The sequence below is a fragment of the Phoxinus phoxinus genome (assembly GCF_949152265.1).
Source record: "Phoxinus phoxinus genome assembly, chromosome: 15".
NCBI classification, from domain to species: domain Eukaryota; kingdom Metazoa; phylum Chordata; class Actinopteri; order Cypriniformes; family Leuciscidae; genus Phoxinus; species Phoxinus phoxinus.
In genome coordinates, this window is record NC_136890.1 from 15,479,167 (window position 1) to 15,504,436 (window position 25,270).

The 25,270-nt window shown below is 38.0% G+C and overlaps 1 protein-coding gene and 1 long non-coding RNA gene across 6 annotated transcripts in view; one reads left to right on the top strand and one right to left on the bottom strand.

Moving 5' to 3' along the window:
- Window positions 1-25,270, bottom strand: part of ccdc92 (coiled-coil domain containing 92) — a 92,824-nt gene that overhangs the window by 9,301 nt on the left and 58,253 nt on the right. The window contains exon 1 of one of the 5 annotated variants that reach the window (XM_079637561.1): window positions 10,121-10,492. The exons of 1 other annotated variant lie outside the window; for it this stretch is intronic. The gene's annotated coding sequence lies outside the window, so the exon portion shown is untranslated. Of the gene's footprint in view, window positions 1-7,891; window positions 8,556-8,581; window positions 8,963-9,954; window positions 10,493-25,270 lie in introns of those variants that run through there. 3 more of the 5 variants (XM_079637557.1, XM_079637559.1, XM_079637558.1) reach the window with 3 other exon arrangements.
- LOC307011650 lies at window positions 10,262-13,760 on the top strand. Its single transcript, XR_013800452.1, has 3 exons — window positions 10,262-10,348; window positions 12,442-12,713; window positions 12,828-13,760. It is a non-coding gene; the product is annotated as an uncharacterized lncRNA (long non-coding RNA).

The following is a 25,270-nucleotide window of genomic DNA, read 5'->3' on the forward strand; positions in this document are numbered from 1 at the left end:
AGAGTCGCGTGATTATGACGCAATCTTTAGCCTATTTTTACAAAAACAGCTTCTACGGGGCCATAACGTACGATACAAGGTAATGGAGCCTTTTATACATTGTCGTGTTGCTTTTGAAATAAATAATGGACAAATGGAGTCTTTAAATCAGATGTAAAGTTATTCGATGTCAAAGTGTTGCCAAAATGAATGGGAGTCAATGGAAGGCTAACAGCAGGTGATGGCTTGCTATAGCCAATGGCGGCCCCCATGGAAGGTACGCTTTCCGGGTGCTGGATTACCCCCTTGGAAAAAACGTGACTCAAAACGTGAAAAATATTACTGCGGGAACAAACTGCTGCAGTTTCCAAGTGAAATGAGCACTAGTGGCATAGAAGTGAAATGAGCACTAGTGGCATAGAAGTGCTCCAACTTTTTCTCCCAAAACACAAATCAAGATTACAGTGAAAGACTATTAATAACAACTTCAAATGCAGTAGTGATAAAAATTACATTTAAATCTAGGATTTTGTGTCAGGAATGGGGTTAGGACAAAATGCATTCACATTGAAACACTATTCGGTCTCTATAAGAGACAATCAAAATCACTTTTAGCACCACAGAGTGGACATTTCATCTGGGCGCTGCAGTGATTTATACGTATACAGCATATAGTCACGTTTTTCTCATGAGATCAAGTTGAAGACGAGAAAAAGGAGCAGCCGAAACTGGTAGTGTGGTTGATCAGAAGACTTTAAACACAGTCTCACTCTGACAGACTAACCACAGCCCTTCATCAGACAGACAACAAAAGGAAGACTGGAGTCGCTGAAAGGGAAAACAAAAGCACTGTGGGTTTCGGGGGGGGGGGGGGGGGGGGGGGGGGTAAAGATTAACGGTATGGCTAAAAGAGGATAAGACGATGTTGGAGTTACACTGCTAGTCAGTGGAACTCATGAAAAGCCTATGAGCATGAATGAGTAATGGAAGGCTGTGGGTGCGGCGCAGAGAAGACTCCAGTAGACTCGGTCCCACTCTTTTATTCATTCACTTGCTGTCTTCCCTCCTGTGCCCTCTCGATTTCTCCTATCACCACATACAGTATGAAAACGTGGAGATTTACAGAAACAATGCACTAACAACAAGCAGGGTTGGGCAAAATTCTAATTTAGAAAAAGAAAAAAACGTGACTGACTCAGAGTGAGACTGGAATGAGTGTGAACCTGAAATGAGTGGCAGCGCCCCGCAGGATGATGAATTAGAATTACAGGAATTTAATGATTTGCAATTCAAAGAAACTCGACACGGTCAAACAAAAGAGGAATTTCATTTGTCCAACCCAAGTTTTGTGATAAAACATAAATAATTATGAATAATTATAAATAATTAAAGCTGCAAGCAGCGATTGCGGGCCCAAGCCGGTGGCACCGCCACCCTGGTGCCTTTAGTGGAACTATATATATATATAAAAAAATATAAAAAAAAATAAAAATATATATATATTATGTAAATTCTTTTTTTCCCCCTATTTTTAACATATATATTATTATATATATAATAATAATATATATATTATTAACATTTTTGGATGCTACACTATTCTTTTTATAGGCTTTGTACTTTGTACACTCACGTTCCAATATAGAAAAATTAAAAAAAAATATTATGAACGGCACAAACTGTACAAATGACTATTTAAACAGAGCAGTGTAATTTTTATATGTAAGGTTGACTATTTTATTATTATATTTTATTAAGGCTATAATGAACATTCTGCGATGTCAAGATTGCAATGCTGGAATGCTGTGTGTGTGTGTGTGTGTGTGTGTGTGTGTGTGTGTGTGTGTGTGTGTGTGTGTGTGTGTGTGTGTGTGTGTGTGTGTGTGTGTGTGTGTGTGTGTGTGTGAGGCTCGATCGAACAATGGAGACATAAAAACATACTCCGTCATTTTGTTCATACAGACCATCATTCAAAATGCAAAGTGTTTCCTTATATTTGTGTACACTCGCAATGAAACACAACATTGTGCTTTTATTAAACTATAAACTCTTGTCAAACTGTAACCTTTAACTGTCACCCAACCAAAATCACACACACACACACACACACACACACACACACACACACACACACACACACACACACACACACACACACACACACACACACACACACACACACACACACATATCCCCCCTCCCCTCCCCTCCCCACACAGACAGAATGGCAGAGAGACAGAGAGAGAGAAAATACACATTCAAACCACCATATCTGACTTCCTGTTGGTCGGAGCTAATGACTGTAAATTAGAAAGTTGTCCGGATCGAAGAGAAGAATATACGTACCGAGTTTGGTTACTGTAGGTAAAACTATAACTAAGTTATAACACACTTTATGCATCCTTTTTTAATCATACATTTGTTTCCTCGCCACAGCCAAACCGTTCGAGATATCAAAAATCCCCTGGCAATTTATCATCTTCCATGTCTTGACTTCATGCTGACCGAGTTTCGTGGTCATCGGATGAATTCTCTAGGAGAAGTGTTTCAAATGCGAGAGCAAGCGTTCTCCAATCAACCCGTAATAGCCGACTTTGTTGGGCTGGCGTAAAACTTGACCCAGGGAAAGTTGTTCGGCCCGATTAAATCTATATGTGTACCGAGTTTCATATTAATTCATTCAAGCGTGTTTGATATACGGACAAGTGTTCGAATCCCATTCCAGGGGGCGCTGTCGAGCCCCCCTGCCACGCCCGGGTACCAGCTTCAGCCCGGCCCTAATGGCCGCGGGTTCTGACCTGTGTGCAAAATTTCAAGAGTTTTCGAGCATGTTAAGGCCCTCAAAAGTGCCAGAGATTTTGCACACAACAGAGAAATGGTTAAACTAAACTAGCCCCCCTCCTCACACACACACACACACACACACAGAGGGGCAGAGGGAAAATGCTCCAAACAGTACACATTCAAACCAAAATATCTGACTTCCTGTTGGTCGGAGCTAATGACTGTAAATTAGAAAGTTGTCCGGATCGAAGAGAAGAATATACGTACTGAGTTTGGTTACTGTAGGTAAAACTAATACCCCATTTTTGACTAAAGGTGGCGCTACTGAGCCCCTTACCACGCCCGTTTCTGAAACTTCGCACATGTCTATTACACAATAAATGTCAAATGCATGTTGAGTTTCATGCAATTTGAAGCATGTTAAGAGCCTCAAATGCATCCAAAAAGAATCTAAAAGTTTAAAGCGTTGCCATGGCGACAGTATTAAAGATATCAATAATCCTTTCACAGGTCTACATCTGTCATGTGTTTACATTATACAGATGAAGTTTGAAGCAAATCGGGTAAAAATAAGAGGGTGATTTCAAAGCATTTCGAAAGTGACACACTTCCTGCTGCCAGTTGGTGGCGCTATAACTTTGACTCACAATAGTCACATCCATGTGATCGGCCTCTTACAGCGAACACACTGCTGAAGTTTCATCAAGATCAGTTAATGTATGAGGATGTTATAACACACTTCCTGTTTCCAATATTCGCCATAAATTCGTTTCCTCGCCACGGCCAAACCGTTCGAGATATCAAAAATCCCCTCGCAACTTTTCATCCTCAATGTCTTGAGTTCATGCACACCGAGTTTCGTGGTGATTGTTTGAATCGTCTAGGAGGAGTATTTTAAATTCCATTGCATGTGTTTTTTAAACTACGCCAAATAGCCGACTTCCTGTTGGGCTGGGGTAAAAAGTCAGAGCATGAAGGATATATGAACCGATGAGATCTATAAGTGTACCGAGTTTCATATTATTTCATGCAAGCGTGTTTGATTTATGGACCAAGTTTTCGGACCCCGTTCCAGGGGGCGCTGTCGAGCCCCCCTGCCACGCCCGGGTACCAGCTTCAGTCCGGCTCTAATGGCCGCGGGTTCTGACCAGTGTGCAAAGTTTCAAGAGTTTTTGAGCACGTTAAGGCCCCCAAAAGTGGCAAAAACCTTGAAAAAAAATTATTATAAAGAAGAATAACAAAAAACCCTTAGAAGAACAATAGGGCTCTGCGCCCTTTCAGGGCTTGGGCCCTAATAATGAATAATCATTAATTATGTTTTAAATGACATAAGCCCGCTTTTTGTTGTTTGCATCCATTTTGAACAGTGGTTGTCCATTTATTAAATATAATTAAATATATACACTACTGTTCAAAAGTTTGGGGTCGGTATATGATTTTATGCTCACCAAGTCTGTATTTATTTGATCAAAAATGCATGTGCAAATAATATTACAATTTGAAATTGTATTACTTAATATTACTTTTTTCTATTTAAATATATTTTCAAATGTAATTTATTCCTGTGATGTCAACGCAGAATTTTCAGCATCATTACTCCAGTCTTCAGTGTCACATGATCCTTCAGAAATCACTGTAAAATTCCATATTGCTCATTTATACACAATCATTTTTTAACATCAGTTCTTCCATGTTATACTGTAGGTGAACACCTACACAATCCACTTATAACATCAGTTGGGTGTCATTAATAGCGCATCTGTTTTTTTTTCCCAGCACAACGCTATACAGACGTTACACACAGTCAGAATGACTTTGCTACGGTCAAACCTGCTGTGCTTAAAAAGATGAAAAAAGGTACAGTAATGCTCAAGATGACAGCTACATAACAAAGGTCTTTGACAGATGACCTCCATTACTTAAAGACAGAAAGAGAGAGACTACGAGGCTCCGTGGAGAAGGCAAAAACGATGAATATTTTATGAATAATGAAAAGTGAAGTGAAGGAGTTTGTATGAGTAATACTACTAATATAACGGCAAGTGATGGTGTCACCTAGTAAATGACATGACATGAGCACTTCTTGAAATAAGAGAGCTTCCCAGCACCCGCCATGACATCATAACAACATCATATAATAATGAGCTACTAAAATTTGGTTTTGCTTGAATGACAGAGGCACTCGAGTTGCATGAACTCCAAACGTTTGTGTAAACCTGATGACCTTGTTCTCCAGACTGTTATGAGAAGATCCAAAGAGCATCTTGAGCTTCAATTAAAGCAAGAACATCTGTCTAGCTGCACACAGAGTCATGTGATCAACATCCCAAATTCACTTTGATTAATGTCAGAATCTGATACAGGTGAAACTCAAAAAATCTGAATATCGTGCAAAAGTTCATTTATTTCAGTAATTTAACTTTAAAAGGTGAAACTAATTTTGCACGATATTCAAACCTTTATTTCTTATTCATTTTACATCTTACCATTTGTTTGTTTTAAAAATTAATCTGGCAACACTTTATTACGTCGGTTGTTGCACGTATCACGGCAGTTCGGAAGAGAAATGTCCAGTCAGCGAGTGTCGCTAAAATGTTAAAGGTGCAGTAAGCGATTTCTGAGAAACAATGTTGATTTTTGAAATTGACACCCAAACAAACAAACAGACCCCTCCCTTCATTGCTCCGCCCCTAAAATAACAAACACGCTGAAACAGGACAATTGGTGTATCAGACAATTTGAGCATATATAGATTATATATAGATATCGTGTGCGGTTTCATTGCGATTAATTGTGCAGCCCTAATATGGATGAATCACCTGTGATTCAACAACAGCATATCTTGGTTCTAGTATAAAGCAATGTTACTACTCACATATTACGCAGAAACAAAGCAGCCCCTGTGTCTGTTTTCAGGCCTTCTCGCTCTCTAACGCCTCTCAAGCGCTGGAAAGCTTTTCCAATATTAAGTGTATCCGCCCCCTACTGATGATTGGCTGCAAGTGTGTTTTGGTGCTCAGTGGATCGGCCTGTTGATTGTTTTTTTTTCTCCTATTTTCACAGCCAGGATTATATACAAGCGCAGTATTTTTTTTGTACCAAGTGAGCTACCGAGCAAGGAGCAAAGTGACAAAATGTATTTGTTTGCAAATGTATTAGTTTACAAATCTTGCACTGTATTGTAAAAGTGTTGAGGTCATAACATAGTACTGTGCAAGGAACCACGTGAAAATAAGGCTATTAATTAGGGGTGTAACAATACCGTCATGTCACGATACTGAACACGTTACGATATTATTGCGATACTCCAAGACATATGGTAAAAGGTTAAGCAGAAAAATGTAGCTACTGTTGATTAAAATGCTAAATTTGGTATTAATTGGGTGTGGAAATGAATAGGCTTGGACTTGGTGCTGTTAACCCAATGCACAAAACAATGGTGACACCAGAATAAAAATATACATGATTTATTTTTCATGAATACAAACAGAATTATTTTAGACGAATATACTTGCATTCGTTCACTGACTAGATGTATTTAAAATAATGTAGGCCACTTTTTATTGGTAAGTTCATAACGAGACTTGGCATTATAAGGACTCACAAATATTCCTCCATTGCATTATTATAAATTATATTCAAACATTATATAGCTATATAGCCTAGTAGTTTAATGTAGTACTGACAATAAAACTCTGAAAACTTGAATCTTTTCACGTAATTTTCATTTTGGGTTGACTACACAATACATAGCCTATTGTTGCATTTTTGTATTGGGATATATTGTGACACGATATATTGTTACACCCCTACTATTAAAGCTAGGGTAGGTAATGTTGGAGAGTTAGCCAGATTTGAAAGTGGCACCTCTTCTAAGCTCCGCCCCCTCCTGTCAGTGCTCCGTCCAAAGCTACGCCCCCCCACAAACATGAACGCGCATCCACATTTGGAGTCAGCTGCATGTACCTACCAGTGATGCGCGGGTTGATCCAAAATGAGCAGTTACCCGCGGTTACGAGTCATCCAAAAATATTTTTAATGATATTTGGGTCGCGGTTGGTCGGGTCGTTTGAAATAAAGATGCCAATTAAACCCTTGTAATTTATATAGCCTAGTACTAGACAATGTTCAATGAAATACATAGGCCTACGCTTTATTGGCTGAATAACTGCGCGAGGATGACGCACGAGCAGTCTGCAGATGACAGTGGGAAATCCTTATTTACCTGAATGTTGAGCGCGTTATTAACTTTTGAATAAAAGCTGACGCGGGACAAAATGCCCGATTTCCCAACACGTTGAACTGAGCAATGCCATTGTGCCATTTTAATAGGCTACTTTTAAACGCATATAGCTCAGTAATGTCAGTTTTATGTATTTGCTGAGAGGGGGCTGGGGGGATTTTTGTTGGGAAAGTCGGGGGAGAGACGCACACTTCGATTAGACTGGATAAACACATGCAGCATCTTAATTGTTAAGAAAATGAAACGAAATAAATGAATAAATCAAGCCTTTATTACATAACACTAGGCTATATCATACAGCATTCAGAAAAATGCACACCCCTAGTTCCTCCGTCTATGGCCCAATGACGCTACGATGAGCATTTACTATAGCTACTTTAAAAAAACGTGGGTCGGGTACAATATTTTCTTTCTTTTTTTTGCGGTCCGAGTTGCGGGCGAGTTAGTTGAAAACGTCGGTCGGGTGCGGGTTGTTTATTGACCCGCGCATCACTGCTGTGCACGCAGTGGTGCTCGGGCACGTGACATGAAGGCATCTAATTGGTTCTTTACATTCGCACCGAATGGCAGTGATTGGTCAGAGTTTTTACTGTCCTACAGCTGCTACAGAGGTCAGATTTTTTTCATTCCTTTTTCTGAACACATAATGTATTGACTACTATCAGAATGGAAGGACCATTTCACCCAGTATAAAAAAAAATGTTTCTGAACAGGATTACCAACCCTAGCTTTAATCGCTAATCTGCAATCATAATTTGTGTCAATAAAAGAAGCGTTTTCATTAATAAAGTTCGGGAGGAGCTCGTTCAAATGATCTAGGCTAAGCAATTAACACGTCTATCCTATCAGCATGAGAGGAAGCCTATATACACACAGTCAACTCACCTACATTCCTCGATAGTTTTTCAGCATCCCTCCACCACCCCGAGTCCTCACTCTTGGCCTGTTCCTACCACAGCCAGGAATACGAGGGAAGTACTCTGGGTTCGGGCCAAATACCGAGCTCTGAGCCCTCTCATCGGACAGCACGCCAAATACGCATACCATTTACTCTTATTTGTGAGTGCGGACTCCTGAAATAAAAGTTTTTGGTGTTTCACTGCCAATAGCGTTAATTTCAACAGGAAACTGCACTAAATAGTACCCATACGTATAAGTTTTTGGAGCTCTGCAAAAATGTAGGGAGAGCACTTTTTTTCCAATTGTTTTTGGATCCCATTGACCCCTTTCTTTAAAGCCTCTGACCATTATTCAAGTCATTAACATTACAGTCTATAAATTCACGCAATATTTCAAAAGATAACCCTAATAGAATCCTCTCAGATATTTTTTTTTACAAAAGCTGTCACTGGAGCGGTACCCTTTCAAAAGACACACACCTAAATAGTGCATAGTAGTACCTCAAAGGTACTTTGGTACCAAAAGAGAACCTTTTTAAAGGGTACTGTCCCAGTAACAGCTTTTTGTACCATTTTCTCTGAGTGTTATAACACAATAAATCATAACTCACTGATGAGGCATCAAGCAAGCATCAGAATCCCCATCACCATCTGTATCCCGTATCTAACTGCTTACCGTAAATTAACCGTTCAATCACAGGCACTGGAAGCACTTTACAAGTGATATTCCACAGCATATGTCACGACTCGCTCCCTCGCCCCCTCCTTTAGGGGTCATTTATGGGCTGGTAGACATTTTAGAGCGCTGATACTGACATTTGCTCTGATCTGACTGACGTTGGTCCCTTCAGTCAGAGGGTGAGGCCTCCCCCCGCCCCGCTCCACACGAGACAAAAGAATCCCCCTGACATTAGTACTTAACTCTGTTGTTCTTTCTCCCCGTACTGTCTCTCACTCTCTCCCTTAACAGCTCTTTTTCTTGACCTCCAAATTCTCTCTCCTCTCGCATTAATAATCAATGAGCTGCAGCGTTAGGGGAGACTCTAAAACACTGTTATATCCTAGTCCTGATAGACACTTCACACACACACACACAAACATCCAGTGCTTTGGAGAGGACCAGCCCTTGAGTCACACCCGCTAGGCCTTCATTCTCCTGCATGACGTAAGCTACATGATGACATATTATGCACTGCACAAAAAACAGCCGCAGATTATCAGCAACTGAATATCAGATATTATTATAGATGTCACTGCTTTTTGTTTTAATTATTAAATAAAACGCTTATAACTGAATATTGAGCATATAAAGAAGACAGAACAAAAATCATGCTAAATAAAATGTGGGACTTTCATGGCAGCATCTGATTGGCCAGTGCACATCAACACATGCACGTGAGAATGGCTAGGGATGAGCAGGGTCATAAACAGCACCTGCATTGCGGACAGCGCAATCAACGAGATAAACCACCATCCTAAAAAATAATAGATACATCATAAGGCGTTCAAAAGGCTAGAAACGCAAGACGGTGTCTGTTGCGTTTTGCTCAAAACCTGTGAACATTGGAGAAACGACAGCACGTGTTCAAAACAATACTGCATCCATATGCATCTGCTGAGTAAAATCTATAGATTTTCAGTTAACAAGACCATTTTAATAAAACAAAGGCTGACGCATTAATACAAAAATATTATAAAAATATAAAACATTCAATTGACAGTAATATCAAAGCAGTTCATTTATTTTTACTATAATACAAGCTGACAATCATGATAAATAATTAAACACAAATATCCTAAAATGCCTTCCACTCCAGGATGTATCCTACACAACATTCAAAACAAGCAGCCAGAATGTGTCAATGTCAATAATGTGTTCAATGACATCTATATTCCACTTTATAACACCCATCTTCCTCACCATCGTCTACTGTCACAATAAGCAGCCACCGGCTCATTCGAGTCGATTAATGACCTCATCCGTCCGAAAATACGCAACCGACAACAACAACAACCGCTATCTGTGCCAGCGCTAAGCTGCATACTTACACTATACGTGCCAGTACAGTTTTCAGAGTCATGTAGTAGCCTACAGTAGGCATTCTTTGAAACACATCGCTTGTTTCAGTCAGCGGCTCGGGCTCGAGCGCGAGCAGGTGCAGCTGAGATGCGCGTAACACCGGGAGCGAAGCGCAAAGATGCGGCCGACACCTACCAGAAAGACGGGCTGAGATTAGTATATGGCTGCTGGGTAGAGATGGGCTTGGTTCTGCTGTCTGCGGGCTGCTGAGAGGAGAGCTTCGCGGGGGGGGTTCTCCTCGCTGGGGCAGAGAGAGAGGGCTGTGTCTGTCATCTCCCGGAGATACAACACTAAATAAAGCGGTGCATGCCGGGATACTGAGGAAAACACAAGCGCGCGCACCTCTGAGGGCCTCTTGCGCAGGTGAAACGCACACACAAGTCTCTTTATTATCGTCTTACTTTTAGTGATAAACAGTTTAATGTTTATCAATCTGATGTGCTCTCTGATCTCTGGCAACGTCGAGTTAATTGTGTCAACTGAAATGTATTTGACCCGAAGCGTCATCATCACTATAGAAACAGCGCGCGCGCTTGATACACGTCTCCGAGAAGTCTCCATGTCTGTAACTTATAGTTCTTAAAATTAAAGTTTAAAAATTTTAATAACCCATGGCCCTTTTAATTATTGAATCAACATGTCTAAAACAGAAAAAGTTAATTTTTTTTTTTTTTTTTTTTTTTTGCTTAATTAATTTTTTACAATCTGTGTCCCCTTTTGTTTATTTTATTTAATTTCTATTTTGAACTAACATATAGGCTATTTATTCTGATTCATTATGTAGCTCAAACAATGATCTTGGATCTACAGAAACAACGAGGCAGTTAAGTCTTTGATTAAAGGCATCTGCTAAATGTAGCCTAATTATGAGCATATGATAGTTTGTAGTGATAAGTTCTTAATAAAATGTATAAAATAAGTTGCTTAAAAAGATGTACATAAATGTAAAAAAAAGTGGAAAAATATCACCTGATCTATAAAAAAAAATACTATATGTAGGCTAATATAAAACATATTTTAATTTAATAACTATGCATGCATTTCCTTTTTTCCACAACAGTCAATAAACTTAAACTTCAATAAACACATATTTTAATCATTATCCCCATATGTATTTTACACATAAAACTAATTTAAAGCATGAGTAAAGTTCTCAGTAATACATGTTTGGACGATTAGCCATTATTTTAATAATCTTTTAAAGGAATTGTATTCCGTGACGCCATAACTGCTCATAACTATTTAAGAAGCTATAAGTTAACATAAGATTTTTTTTTTTTTACTACGCAATATAAATCTTGTTTTGGTTAGTGTCTGATCATGAGAGCATGAGGAGCATCTTCTTGCCAAGATACAATCTCATGGATTAGTCAAATTATAAAAGCCTTCAAAAGTGCAGACTGGAACTCCACCAAGTGGAACATTCCACAACAAAACCAATCTGCTCGAGTGAAGCCTCTGCATTTTCTGAAAACACGAAACAGACGTGTCCTTCGCAGTCAGACCTCTCCTGCTGCCCAGTTTCAATAAAATCTTAGCTAATTTGAGGCAGTTGTACAAATTATTTTGAGAGTCCACAGCAACATCAAATCAATTCTTAGAGCTAATCCAGAGAGGAATTATATTCACAAGTGCATCATGACTATATACATTCTGAGCAGAGAATGTCCACAAGAGAGCAGTGTTTTACCATTTCATTTGGACATCTTGACTTTGACCTTGCACAAAAGCAGATGGATACACTCCCTCTCTCACTGTAAAAAAAATTGTATGATCGATAAGTTATGACAACATATGTTTTGCTTTACAAGTTATACAAGATTCAACTATGCAATTTAAATAGCAACTTAAACATCCAAGTTGATTGTACTTAAAAATTTAAGGCAGCAACTCAATTTTATTTATTTGTTTATAGTGTTTAGATGCAACTGACAAGTTAATATTTCCGTAACATTTCACATGCTTTTTTTAGGCTTCCCCGTGCAGACAGGCACGACAGAGTAAGACCTGAGTGAGAACACACATTTCTTTCTTTTTCCAAAGGACAGTTAAGTCTGGAGAGCATGCTGCGGTTTTTAAAAAAGCTTTTTCATCTAACAAACACAGATCTGGATGCATGGGCTACGTCTATAAGTCAAACATGATGCCAACCATCCATCTAAAATTTGAACCACTTTGTGGGGGGGGAAAGTAGCTGAATCTTGTCTCATGTTGTGTTTATTCATCGCTCAGTCTAAATATGGAACAAAGCAGGCTGTTTAAATTTTGTATTGTTTGGTTTAAATTACATTTAGTGCACTTATTTAACCAACAGCGGTTGAAAAGCCTTAGTCCATATATATATGGTGTCACTCATTCACTTGTTACAACAGATGACATGTCTGCACCTACCCTGCTGTGGACATGCTGATACCCTTAAAGAAACAAATCACCCATGTTCAGTTTCCACTTTACAGTTTACATTTGGAAAACGAAGAGTGGCTATTCCCTGAGCCCAAACCCTCAAAAGCGTTCACCGGACGACTGAGGCCGAGAACAGAAGTCCCTCTGTACTTCTCTCTCCACACAAACAGACCTCTCTCTTCCTGAAATTACATTTGGCATGGTGAATTCCGCAGTGGCCCGGCTACTGTGTAAAGTGATATGAACCAAACAAGAAATCAATTTTCATAACCACTCACGAAGAAGAGAGCGAGACTTGAGGACAGTCTCAAATAAAAGGCAGCAGGTCCGTGGGATAAATGGAATTGTTGTCCTACTACCGAGATGTTATTGTTTGAATCTTTACCCAGCTCTCAGTCTCTTGACCTGGATTAAATCTTTCTCATGTCTTTATTTTTAGGGCGTCTGGCTAAAAGCCCAGAATTTGGAAAGGAGAGAGAAATGAGTAAGAGAGAGAAAAAGGTGGTTGAGGGCACAACCGTCTCTTTTCCCGTGAAAGCAAACTTCTCCATTGAAACCATTCGAGGTTTGTTTTACTTTGTGTCTTTTGAGTTATTTATGTTTCATAACAGGTAGCCATAAAAGTTCAGAAGGGGGAAGGAGGACTCCCCAAATAAAACATGAAGACCACAGTAAACGTCCATCCAGAGGAAATCGGTCTAGTGTTTCAAAACACACTGAATCATAGAGAAATCTTGTGCGACGTGGGTCAAGTTTAAATACCAGCATGCTTTCAGAACACACACACACACACACACACACACACCGCTGTCAGGCGCTATGGTACTAGTTGAAGATGTATGCCTGTAAATGTGATTAGTCTCCTCAACTCCCTAAAGCGATTTCCAGAACTTTTGGCACAGTTTTCCCCAAAAAATTCCCAGTCAAACTACCATCAGCTATTCCAACCACGCAAAAAATGCACCGTTCAGGCAACTCCAGCTAATCTAGTGAAAGAGACTTTGATTACTTTTTTTTTCTTCCACTGTCATCTACAAGAAAAGAAAAGAAAAAAACAGATACTGATACTGTCACAATCCTCAGTCACCTCGCACTACAGTTCCCATAATCCCTCCTGGCTCACATCTGCACACACTCACCATTATCGCACCTGTTCACATTCATTTCATTATCTCTGTATATTCCTCTGTTTTCAGTCTTTGGTTTGGTTGTTTGTGTATGCTATGTTATGTACACTGTTATGCCTGTTTATATTTGTATCCGGTCTTCATCCGTCTTGTGACAGATACTGTTAGTATGACTCCGCTCCGATGTTTGTGCGTTCCAGACTGTCTGTGCTTCAGTGGTGATCATTTTTCAATGACTATTTTAGCAGGTTACATACCGTTGTGAAAAAAAAGTAGGCCTACACATTAGCATAGGCAAAGAGTTCTTATTATGGAAATAATATACTGAAGTGTAAATGAAATATATTGTTTTTGGACACTTAATTACATGTTATTTACAAATGTATTATTAGTATTAGTATTTTTTGACCGACTTAAGTAGCACTTAAGCACATACAAGGTGTACTGCCGAATGTACTGACAAACATTTTTTACATTTTACAAACATTTTTTACTTGTATATTTAACTACACATTTTTGTAATGAAGTTGCAATATAGTACAAAATATATAAAATATATTATCTTTAAATGGAGGCTAATATAAAATAACGAAGTACTTTGCGTGTGCTTTTAGTACGGTATGTTGCTCAACATCAAAATAAGTGTACTTCTTTAAAGCACAACAAAATATTATTAAAACAATGATTTAAAATGTAATTTAAATGAAATTTAAAATGTATACTTTAAAGTGGGTTAGGGTTAGGGTTAAATGTAATTTGACAGTATGTAATTAAGTGCACTTAACTGTCACCATGAAATCAACATTGACAATGCTTGATTTTATGGAATATTGCCGTATTTATTATAAATAACTTATCAATCTATGTGCTCTTGAAATCTCAAAATAACTTCCCATTTCTCTTGAAGCGCCATCTCTTCTCTTCTCTTCTCTTCTCTTCTCTTCTCTTCTCTTCTCTTCTCTTCTCTTCTCTTCTCTTCTCTTCTCTTCTCTTCTCTTCTCTTCTCTTCTCTTCTCTGATGACGTGTTTACTGGCGCGAGAGTTGGACAACCTGTCAATCAGATGAGATCGACCAATAGCAAACCACAACAATCCAACGATCCAATCAATTTCCGATGGACAAAATCAAGTTCCACCCTTTTTTTTTCTTGTTCAAAATATATTTCATATATATATAAAATATTTCACTCAGATATAAACTGCAAGTAAATATATTTTTTAAATAGAATATACTTGATTTGAACTGGAAGTGCACACTACTTTTTTTACACACTAAATTCTTTTTTCTTTTTCTTTTTTCTTACAAAAGTAGATATGCCAGTATGTGGCAACATGTGACTCCCCGAGTATGAATATGCCTATTTTCTTACATCATAGTAGATGAAAAAGAGTATGTGAATTAAGTATGTCTGAATTCTGAACTCTTAAAACACTTTTGTAATTGTTGAACAAAAAGTAACATTTAGGAGCAACATTTTAGGAGCAGTGAAGGGTTTGGGAGGCTTATGTTCACTATTCACAAGCAAACGTGCAAGTACACACAAGTTTCTCAACCAAAGTCAGCAATTTTCTTGAACAGGCAGAGAGTGTCATAAATGTGTGCGAATGATTTACTGCTCACTCGCCACCACCGGGTACATTCTAAAATGAGAAATCACACATTACGAGTGTCACCGTGAGGAAACACAGTGCTCTGTGAAACAGTGCCCCTATGCACACCGTACCTGTAAAAAACTACAAGCCCAGCAGTGTCTAGTACGTGCCAGGCCAGAAATGAGGTCAGGTGTGGTTTACAGTAGATTCAGTAGAAGCAGGTTGTGAGGAGGAATGAGCATGAAATCAGCAGAATAGAGTATGTGTGAACAGGTCCTGTTTGGCTGATCTGGATTGGGTGGTGTTCAGGTTGTGGGTTCAGTGCTGGTAAAAAGCTCAGAAACTCAATCCCACAGATGCAGATCGGACGATGGCAAATAAACCGACTTTTTATTGCCCTCTTTCTGACATGCTGCCAAAACCAACCATTTTCAGGTAGTAATAGTCTTACAGTTATTATATTGGAGTTGGCAGGGCCTGTCTCTCCCCAAAAACGTAAAGCTAATTTAATTTTCCAAAAGTTTTTTCCCCCCCTTCATTTAAAAAGGGAAGTCATAATCGCTCTGAGATTGGATTCAAAGTGTCATTTATTTGATTAGTTCAAAGCTAGCAAGCCTGCCAATGTATTCACAGCCACTGAATAAAATGACAGATTTCAGCAAACCGTGGTCCACAATGGAGTTTTTCAGCCCTCATTACTGTACAGAATTTGAACTCCTCGGTTTTTCAAATGCACCATAAAATAACTGAATGCTTAATATTGTCCGCTTGCCAAGAGTGAAATTACTTTTAGAGAACCAAAATGGAGCATTTGTTTTTCAAATGATGATGTCCACCATGCAAACATACTCTAACACAAAATTTAGTCTTTTGTACCCCTTGTGTAATTTATAATATATTATTTCAATTTATAATATAATACATTATTTTATATCTATTAGTTTTTACATTTAAAATTAAAGTTTAAAAATAAATTTTTAATATAAAAATATAAAATAATAATATTAAACACACACACACACACACACACACACACACACACACACACACACACACACAATTATGTAGTAATTCTTCCTTATAGTAGGGTGTGTGCCATTGCTTAGGAATCACTGCTTTATATGATGCAGTGCGCACTTGACATCCACATGCACTAACATAACTGCATCTGTGATCATTGCATAGGCCTATATTTATGGCCTAGTAGACACCGTCATCCCAAAGCGACTTACATAAAAATGCACATATTGCATTCTGGTGCCAGACATATTCTTTTGTCTCATAATGTATAGTATATGTACACATGTTTTAGTCATAAAACACAATCAGTGGCAAAAATTCAGGGGGGAAAAAAACACATTGCGAAGCTCAACTCAAGGGGTTAATCCGAACCATTGAGCTAAACCTTTTCCCCATCAGCGCTCTCCAAAGAGACATCCGTCTATTTCATTAATACCCCTCATCATGTTCAGACCAGATGTTAAAGCAAAACGAGTCTCTCTTTCTCTCGTCTGTGGTGAGGTATGGAAAGTATTTGCTGGGTTCCTCTGAGGGCTCTGCAGCTGGAACACACAGGGAGGAAGCAAGAAAGATAGAGAGATAGCACATAAACACTGGAGAGATGGAGCTCAGGAAAAATGTGTGAAAACTGGGCAGTGGTGGACCGCATTGCTGTAATGAGCCATTAGATCATGTATTGGATGGCAAACATACAAAATCAAACAAAAAGCCTGTCTCAGATGATGCTGTTTTGGCTCATGATCGACAGAATGATGACGAAAGTCTGTCCCATTTGACATATTTCTTCTCCATTCTAAGCCATTATGTATGTAATTCCACAAACATACACATACAAAATCAAGTTCCGCCCTATTTTTTCTTGTTCAAAAAGATATTTCACTCAGATATAAACTGCAATTAAATATTTATTTAAAAAAAAAAAAGGTAACACTTTATTTTACGGTGCCCGTGATACACACTCAAAAAAACGAACTAGGAAGGTTGTGCACTTTAAATAATATATTTATATTTAGTTTACTTATAATAATTGTGTTTGTTGACTTGAAATGTTTTTTTCTATTAAGGTCCACGTAATTATGTCTAATCTTAACAGTACAAAATCCTAACGTGTTGTCTAAACACAAATCATTTATGTTAAGTAAAAAATTCTTACATCCAGAGGGGGGCGGTATAGTGCGACGCCAACTGCCATTTTGCCCTAACTTAATTTGATTGTGTTCAATCTGCTTAAATATAAAATTTAAGTTTACTTAATCCATTTGTGTTGGATTACATGAATGATTTGTGTTGCATTAACTGAGACTGGGCGGTGCTTGTTAGTTCCCAGCATGCTTTGCATATGGTTAAATTAAGAGAGAATAAATGTTAAAATGAAGTGTTATTTTATGTTTTTTGGAGAAAATTAGAAAAGGGGAAGACTTGATAGTGTGTAATTGTGTTTAATGTTCAATTACATTGGAATTATTAGAACCATTTAAATTACAGTGGGTTACCATTGTGGAGAAGAGTGGAGCATTTTGTTTGTCTGTGGACTGATTCAGTTACGTTTAACTGTTTCGGTTGAAGAAGCATGTAAATCTTAGCATTTACTAACATGTGCTACTGCTAGCAAATAGCTAGCTATAGTCTATCGATTTAATTATGTGTCACTAAAATTAATGAAATATTAATGGATGTTTGAAAATAAAAAAACACTTCAATCATGTCAGAAAACCTTAAAATTAGTTGGGCTGACACTATTAAATGAAGCTGTGCCAAACTATAGTAAATAAGTTGAATCAACCTTAATAAATTAAGTTGACCCAACGTAAGTACATTAAATTGGAATAACATAATTGCATAATGCTGAAATAAAGCAAGTTAATCATGTGGAAATCCTTTCCATGATTTTTTTATGTTCATTCAAAGAGTAATTTTTTTGAGTGCAGAGTAACTACATAATTAAGTACTTAGTAGTAGATGTTGTAATAACATGTAACTACATGTACTTAACATGTAATTAAGTTATGGAACAGCCTGTACTTACACATTGTAATTACACACATGTAATAGGCAGCTACTGTTACACACATGTAACAAGCCGGGTCAGTTACATGTGTTACCGACTTGGTACAATGTAATTATATAAGAAAGTACTTAGTACTACACAATGTAACAAAAAGTGTATCAAGACTGTACTTAAGTGTACTTCATGTGTATCTACATACCTTATCCATCTGTACTGTAGTTTGGATTAACTCACTAGTTCACAGCATAAATACATGTAGTAGCTTCCTAATTACATTGCAATTACATAATATTACACAGAGATAAGCTACGTAAAATAAAGTGTATCAAGACTGTACTTAAGTGTACTTCATGTGTATCTACATACCTTATCTGCACTGTAGTTTGGATGAACTCACTAGTTCACAGCATAAATACATGTAGTAGCTTCCTAATTACATTGCAATTACACAGGGATAAGCTACGTAAAATAAAGTGTATCAAGACTGTACTTAAGTGTACCTCATGTGTATCTACATACCTTATCCATCTGTACACATGAAGTACACTTAAGGACAGTCTTGATACACTTTATTTTACGTAGCTTATCCCTGTGTAATATTATGTAGCCTAATTAGGAAGCTACTACATGTATTTATGCTGTGAACTAGTGAGTTCATCCAAACTACAGTACAGATGGATAAGGTATGTAGATACACATGAAGTACACTTAAGTACAGTCTTGATACACTTTTTGTTACATTGTGTAGTACTAAGTACTTTCTTATATAATTACATTGTACCAAGTCGGTAACACATATGTAACTGACCCGGCTTGTTACATGTGTGTAACAGTAGCTGCCTATTACATGTGTGTAATTACAATGTGTAAGTACAGGCTGTTCCATAACTTAATTACATGTTAAGTACATGTAGTTACATGTTATTACAACATCTACTACTAAGTACTTAATTATGTAATTACTCTGTATCACGGGCACCGTAAAATAGTGTTACCAAAAAATAAAAAATAAAAATTTAAATAGAATATACTTGATTTGACCTGGAAGTGCACACTGTCAGGATACACACTCGGAGACCAGGTAAGTGAATCCAAACACAGTGTTTATTTACAAAAGTGCAAGTGGAGTATTCAGGTGAAACAGTGGCAAAGTTGGTGACGATCACTCGGTACGTTGGAGGTGAGCAGGTGAGAATGTCAGCGACACAATAAGTTGTCACACAGTGGACAAATGGGATTAATTCATGGTCTCTTTCTTCACAGAAATGGTCAGATCGGATGGGCACAGGATCACAGAGAATACACGGAAGACAGGAAATCAGTCAGAGAATTAATTTCTAATGGTATAAAGGGGTTAATTAATAATGGTATTAAATTAAACATTAATACCGTAATGTTTAATACCGTTCTAATAAATATACTAATCAATGTACTTAATGTAGGCTAGTTAGTTGTGTACTTGTAAGTGTACTAATTCAGTGCTAAACTGGCCAACTTTTAGTTTATAAAAGTATACTTTTTAATGTTCTTTAAGTAACAGTTGTAGACACAACTAATAATAGCTACTGTACCTATAGCTCATTTTTGGGTTAATGAAAGTACACTTTGTAGTATATAAGTATAACTTATATAAGCCAAGTACACATTTGTTGTATATCTCTGATACATAAAAATAGACAAAGTGTACTCTCTTATTTTTAGGTTGAAAGAAGTATACTAATTGCAGTTAAATTCTCTTTTTTTTTGTAAGGGCGAATGCATACTGCATAGTGTAAGTGAGAAGAAATGTACAGTGAAAGTAAACTGTTGTTTTTTTGGAACTGATGAGGAATATGAAATTGGTTAGGGCATGTGATTGATGTATTTCACAAATCAAACTCTTGTGAAACCTTTTGATTCCTCTTTGATTGTTACTGAGAACTAATGAGTGGGCTTTGACAGGTTAAAAGTAGGTTCCTTTGGCTCAGTCAGAGACTTTATAGACCATGCAGGTGAAGTGGTTCATAGCTTCAGGTGCTGACACTTTAAACACTATGGTGTAATGGGGCACACACCGCAACCATTTTTGTGCCACTTCCCTTTTTTAAAGGTGAATGAAATTGTATACTGTATGTGAATGCTTACAATGAATCAGGGTGGCCCACAATTCAAAACTCACAATGAATCTTTCAGCACAAATAGAGGCAAATATAAGAACGTCTTACAGCACTGTCGGGAAACTAAAGCATGTTGAGTCCCATGAGCGGCCCACATGTGTCTGGGAGATCCTGGCCTAAGCTCAGACAGATCAACGCTGTCGCTGTTCAAGCTATCCTGTCATCATGGTGGCTTAAATATAGAACGGTTTCTCTGTGCTTGTTCTGCTTGGTTTTGTTCCAATACACAGATTTAGCAAAAGACTCAATGTTGTCTTTTTCACTGATATACATTCGAACATTCCAGAAGTGTGTTTCGGGATGAGAGTAACACTCCAGCATTCCTTATTTTTGCTTTAGTAACATTGCCTTAATTGGTAATACCAATTCGCTTAGATAACGTAGCTTAGCAAAAACTATATACTGCGATTTTACCAACCTTCACTGTCTTTTCAAGAATCTGCTGTTGGAAATGTGAAAGAGTTATGACTGAAAGGTTTACTCTAACAAATTACGTTGCTTTCTAATCTAGCCCAAATAGAGAAACCATTGATCCTTTCTGTTTTTAAAGACGACCTATTATGCCTTTTACCACATCTTGATTTTGTTTTTGGGGGAAACTATAGAAACTATAGGTTTTCATGCTTGATGCTTGATAGGTTTTCATACTGATATAGATAACTCACTTTGGAGTGGACTTTGTGCTTTTTAACTTTTCATTCTGTAACAAACTGCTCTGACACACATAGGTTGAATTATAGTACAAAATACAGGCAAACAGGGAAATCCAGGAAAGTCAGAATCATTACACGGGAAAATCAGAAAGAGCATTCTGAAATACAGAGGTGACACAAACAAGACATTGTAAAGAAAAAGTGAAAACACAGGGCATATACAGTAAGCAGGGCGTAACAAGCTAATGACACACAGCTGAACCTAATCACAACATAATGAGTCCAGGCAATGTGTTATGGGAATTAAAGTTCATGATGAGATATCCCAGGAGTCGAGAGGAGTGTCCTCTGTGGAGGTTATGGGCACTCCAGTCGGACATTTGTTATGCTCAAACAGCAACATTACATAATAAAGAGTTGAATACATTTATATATATATGAAGAAACAAAGAAAGTGAGAGTGGAGGAAGAGACATAAGTCAAATTTAGAGTTATAGCAGAGGGGATTTTGCAATGCCTGAAATTCTTTTGCTCATCTGCATGTTCTGCTAAACTCATGTCAGAGGAGACGTGGGAGCATCTGGGCTTGCTTCACATCCACTGCATAATGTTCTTTATTAAACTCTGGGTATGGATTTTGTAAAAAGTTTCTTTGTGCTGATTTGTTAGAAGCCAGCTTCAGAATTTAAAAAAAGGAAATTTTATATTTCACAGAGTGACTTTATTTCTTATTCTAACTTTTTTTTATCTCAAAACTACATTTTTTATTTTTATTTTGAGGCAGAATCAAGCTTCCACAGTTTTTTACTGAATTATCCTAAGGGACATGTTATCTCAGATCAGCACTTTCACAGAGGCATTTTGTACAGTACTGTATGTTCAAGCCCCTCTCATACAGTACCTAAAGTAATAGTAAATGAAAGCACTGGAATTTGACCAAGTTCCCCCAGCGTGGCTTGCAGCTGCTCGCCCTAAACTCTCTCAGAATGATGGAGGCTGTTAAAAAAACACACTATTAAACTCCATAGTGAGTGGAGCAAAAGTGTAAAGACCAAATGGCTCACCAGGGCTCCGTTACCCAGGCCTGCTGAAGCAGCTCGACAGTCTTCCACTGTTTATTTGCAGCTCTCAGAGCTCTGGATATCTGATCTAAGATCAGACTGATAAGGGGTCAGGAGTTTGAACAGCTAATCAGGGTCAGAGGATCCTATTCCTCCCTCTGTGATTTGGAGATTTGAATTCTGTGCAGATGGTGAACGCTGACAAGCACAGTAAAGAAGACGAGTCAAATAAATGTATAAAACAACAAGAAACAAAAAAAACTAAACGATGTAAAAAGTACAATGTAATTATCATTATTCCCATAAGGGCTCTACCATTGTACTTTAATAATATAAATATTGCCCTTTCGAAGTGGATCTCAACACTGCGTCTTGGATTAATGTTATGGGGAATGCCATCAGCGTGACAACAAACGCAAACAAACCATTGGCAGACGGCAGTCCATGACGTCACAATAAAGGGAATACACATCATCAACTCTTTTTGTCTTCAGGAGACGTTTGTTTGTATGCGCGTGTAAGACAAATGCTACAGGCGGAGCGTGTTCGACTTCTCGAGAGATTCACGAGACTTCCTGAAAGAGACTGGTAAGAAGTTTTGTTGTTTTTTGATTCTCACCTGAAGGATAGTCAGCGTTTGCATGAGCGCGTTCGGCTCTCGAGGGAGATGAGGGCACTCATAGTGATGCATTCATGGCAGCAGACTCTGTTAAATTCTGAACGGTTTTTGCCTATGCTAGACTCTCTCTTGATGGATGAGAATTGAGCACCTACACCTCGGGATTTGGGTCCCAAGGTCGCTGTAGAGGCCAAGTGGGATCGATTATAGGCGGGGCTTGGGAGGAATCTGACAAAAAGTCCTTTAAATTTTCGAGACTTTCCTTGCTAGCTGTAATGCTTTCATGGTTTCTAATCTTACGGATTAATGTGGAATGTCTAGTTCTGAGGAATTAAGGATGTTAATAAATCTGCAACCTATCTAGAAATATCTCCTCTAGCCATCTAGATCTAGCCATCCTTGCCACAAAGCACACGGCCAATGAAATGTTGCTACCGAGATACATTTGTGATAAGGGGAAAAATTTATTATTTATTTTATTGTCTAAAGCAATGCTGGGGTTCAGTATGCTCCTCTGAGGCCTAGGTCCGGGGTCGGATTGATAGATGGTAGAGGTTCGGACCATGCATTATCACCCTTGATGTTCGGACTCTACATTATCATCATGGCCCCCGTGCACCTCGAGCTGGCCTTATATTTCTAATACGACAACGCTAATGAGTTGAAGAAGTTCGCCTAGGTGGTGTCCCTCCTTGTTATCTGTCACTTACTTTGGTAAGCTGCCCTTTGAGCCGTAATGATGATTGTGTTTTTTTACTCCCTCCCTTACTTTCTTCTTAGGCATTCAAGTAGGGTCCCTTGGTCCCCTTAAAGAGACTAATGCCGAGTTCACACTGGACGATTTTAGGCCCGATTTTCGCTCAAAATCCTGCTGTGTGAAAGTGTTCTGACTGAAAACTACATCGGCGATGACCTACAGCCAGCGAGAGAGCAAGAAACAGGACAGCAGGATGTTCGGGGAGGAGTTATAGACCAGAATATCAGTATTTTAATATATATATTTACAATTATATCAAACAGAAACAAAGCACAAACATTTGCTTGACCAGCAGCAACAGCAGAACATTGCAAAATTATTTATTTACCCCAACTCTCTTTGCAGAACACACAGTCCTTGCTCCTCTCGTCTCCCCAACCATTTCCTCCTGCATAATCTGTTTTTCTTTTTCTCCTTTTCACTGCAAATCAGCGCACAGACAATTTTGACAATCTTCTTGCAGGCTATAATTTTTAATAACAATTTCGGTCTCACGTAAGCGTTATCTTGCGTTATTTCCTTGCGTGTGTTTGGTTGTGAAACGTAGTTTGCGGAGCATAAAGAAGTTGGCGGTGATTCTTTCTTTTGTAAAGTCATGCAATGTAAAAACCCCTGATGTGCACACAGCAGCAACTGAATGCTGTCCCAGATAGTCGTGCAGTGTGAAAAGAACAGTGACCGACTACCGGTACTTTGAAAATCGTGCAATTTTTTGTGGAAACATTATTTTTTTATTGTTTGATGAATATAAAGTTCAGAAGAACAGTTTATATTTGCAATAGAACAATTCTGTAACATTATAAATACCTTTACTGTCACTGAATAAAAATAAATATTTCTTTATTTAAAAAAAAACTTTGCTGGTTCACACTTCTGAAATGCAGTGTCTATTAGTATGAAATGATAAATGGTTCTAAAAAGCATTAAACGGTTCTTTAGGGCAGATGTTACTGTTCTTTGTGGAATTTAAAATCATTCTGTTTAGCAGCAAAAATGGTTATGTTGTTGTTAAAGCAAAATTCCCAATCTGGTGCCATTTAGAAAGCTATTATTGTGTGGTCCACAGAATCATCATTACACTCTATTCTGTCAGTGAAAAACACTCACCTCATTGCCATTTAGAAACTAATTTCACCGTACAGTCATTTCTTTATACAGCTGTCACAACTGTCATTGGCTCGGTTGAAATAAAACACACATGACAAAAACTACATACTTAGATTCAGTCAGACCAACTGAGAGACATTTGAAATAACACAAAACTTATTTGGAGACTGGTAAAACTTCACATGTTATTGTTGATAATAGGTCATATGTCAGTTGGTGTATTTGGTTTTAAAATGGCCTCTGGCAGCTCTAGGTGAGCGTGTTTGAGTATGTTGGCGGTGAAAAGCATTGTACATTTAAGACCTTTTGAAAATAATTGTGTTGAAATCCTGTGAATACTATTTTGTCAGGAAATTATTTTATATTTACGTAATATCACACAAGCAAAAGTGCTGTTGTTCTAAACCTCACAGCTGTGATCCACTCGGCCACAGGTAACATTGATCTTATACAACAGTTCAATAAACAATATATTAAAACAGTATTTTAGACATAGATTTTAGTATTCTAGACATATAGATTGTTCCAAAGAAGTTCCAAGTGAAGTCAAAGCAGAAATGACTGCTGTAGCGTTTTGTTCCTGAATAAATGTTTCTGAAGCAAAAGGTTTGGAGAATGATTCAATGACTTATTTATAAAAAAAGTAATTTGTTTCATTCCTGAATGAATCAGTGTTTCAAACAAATAGGATGATGACATGACTGATTCAATAACTCGTTTATAAAGACAGTTTCTCGTCCACCTACTAGCGTATGGTGTAACCTGCGGTGCAGTTGTAATG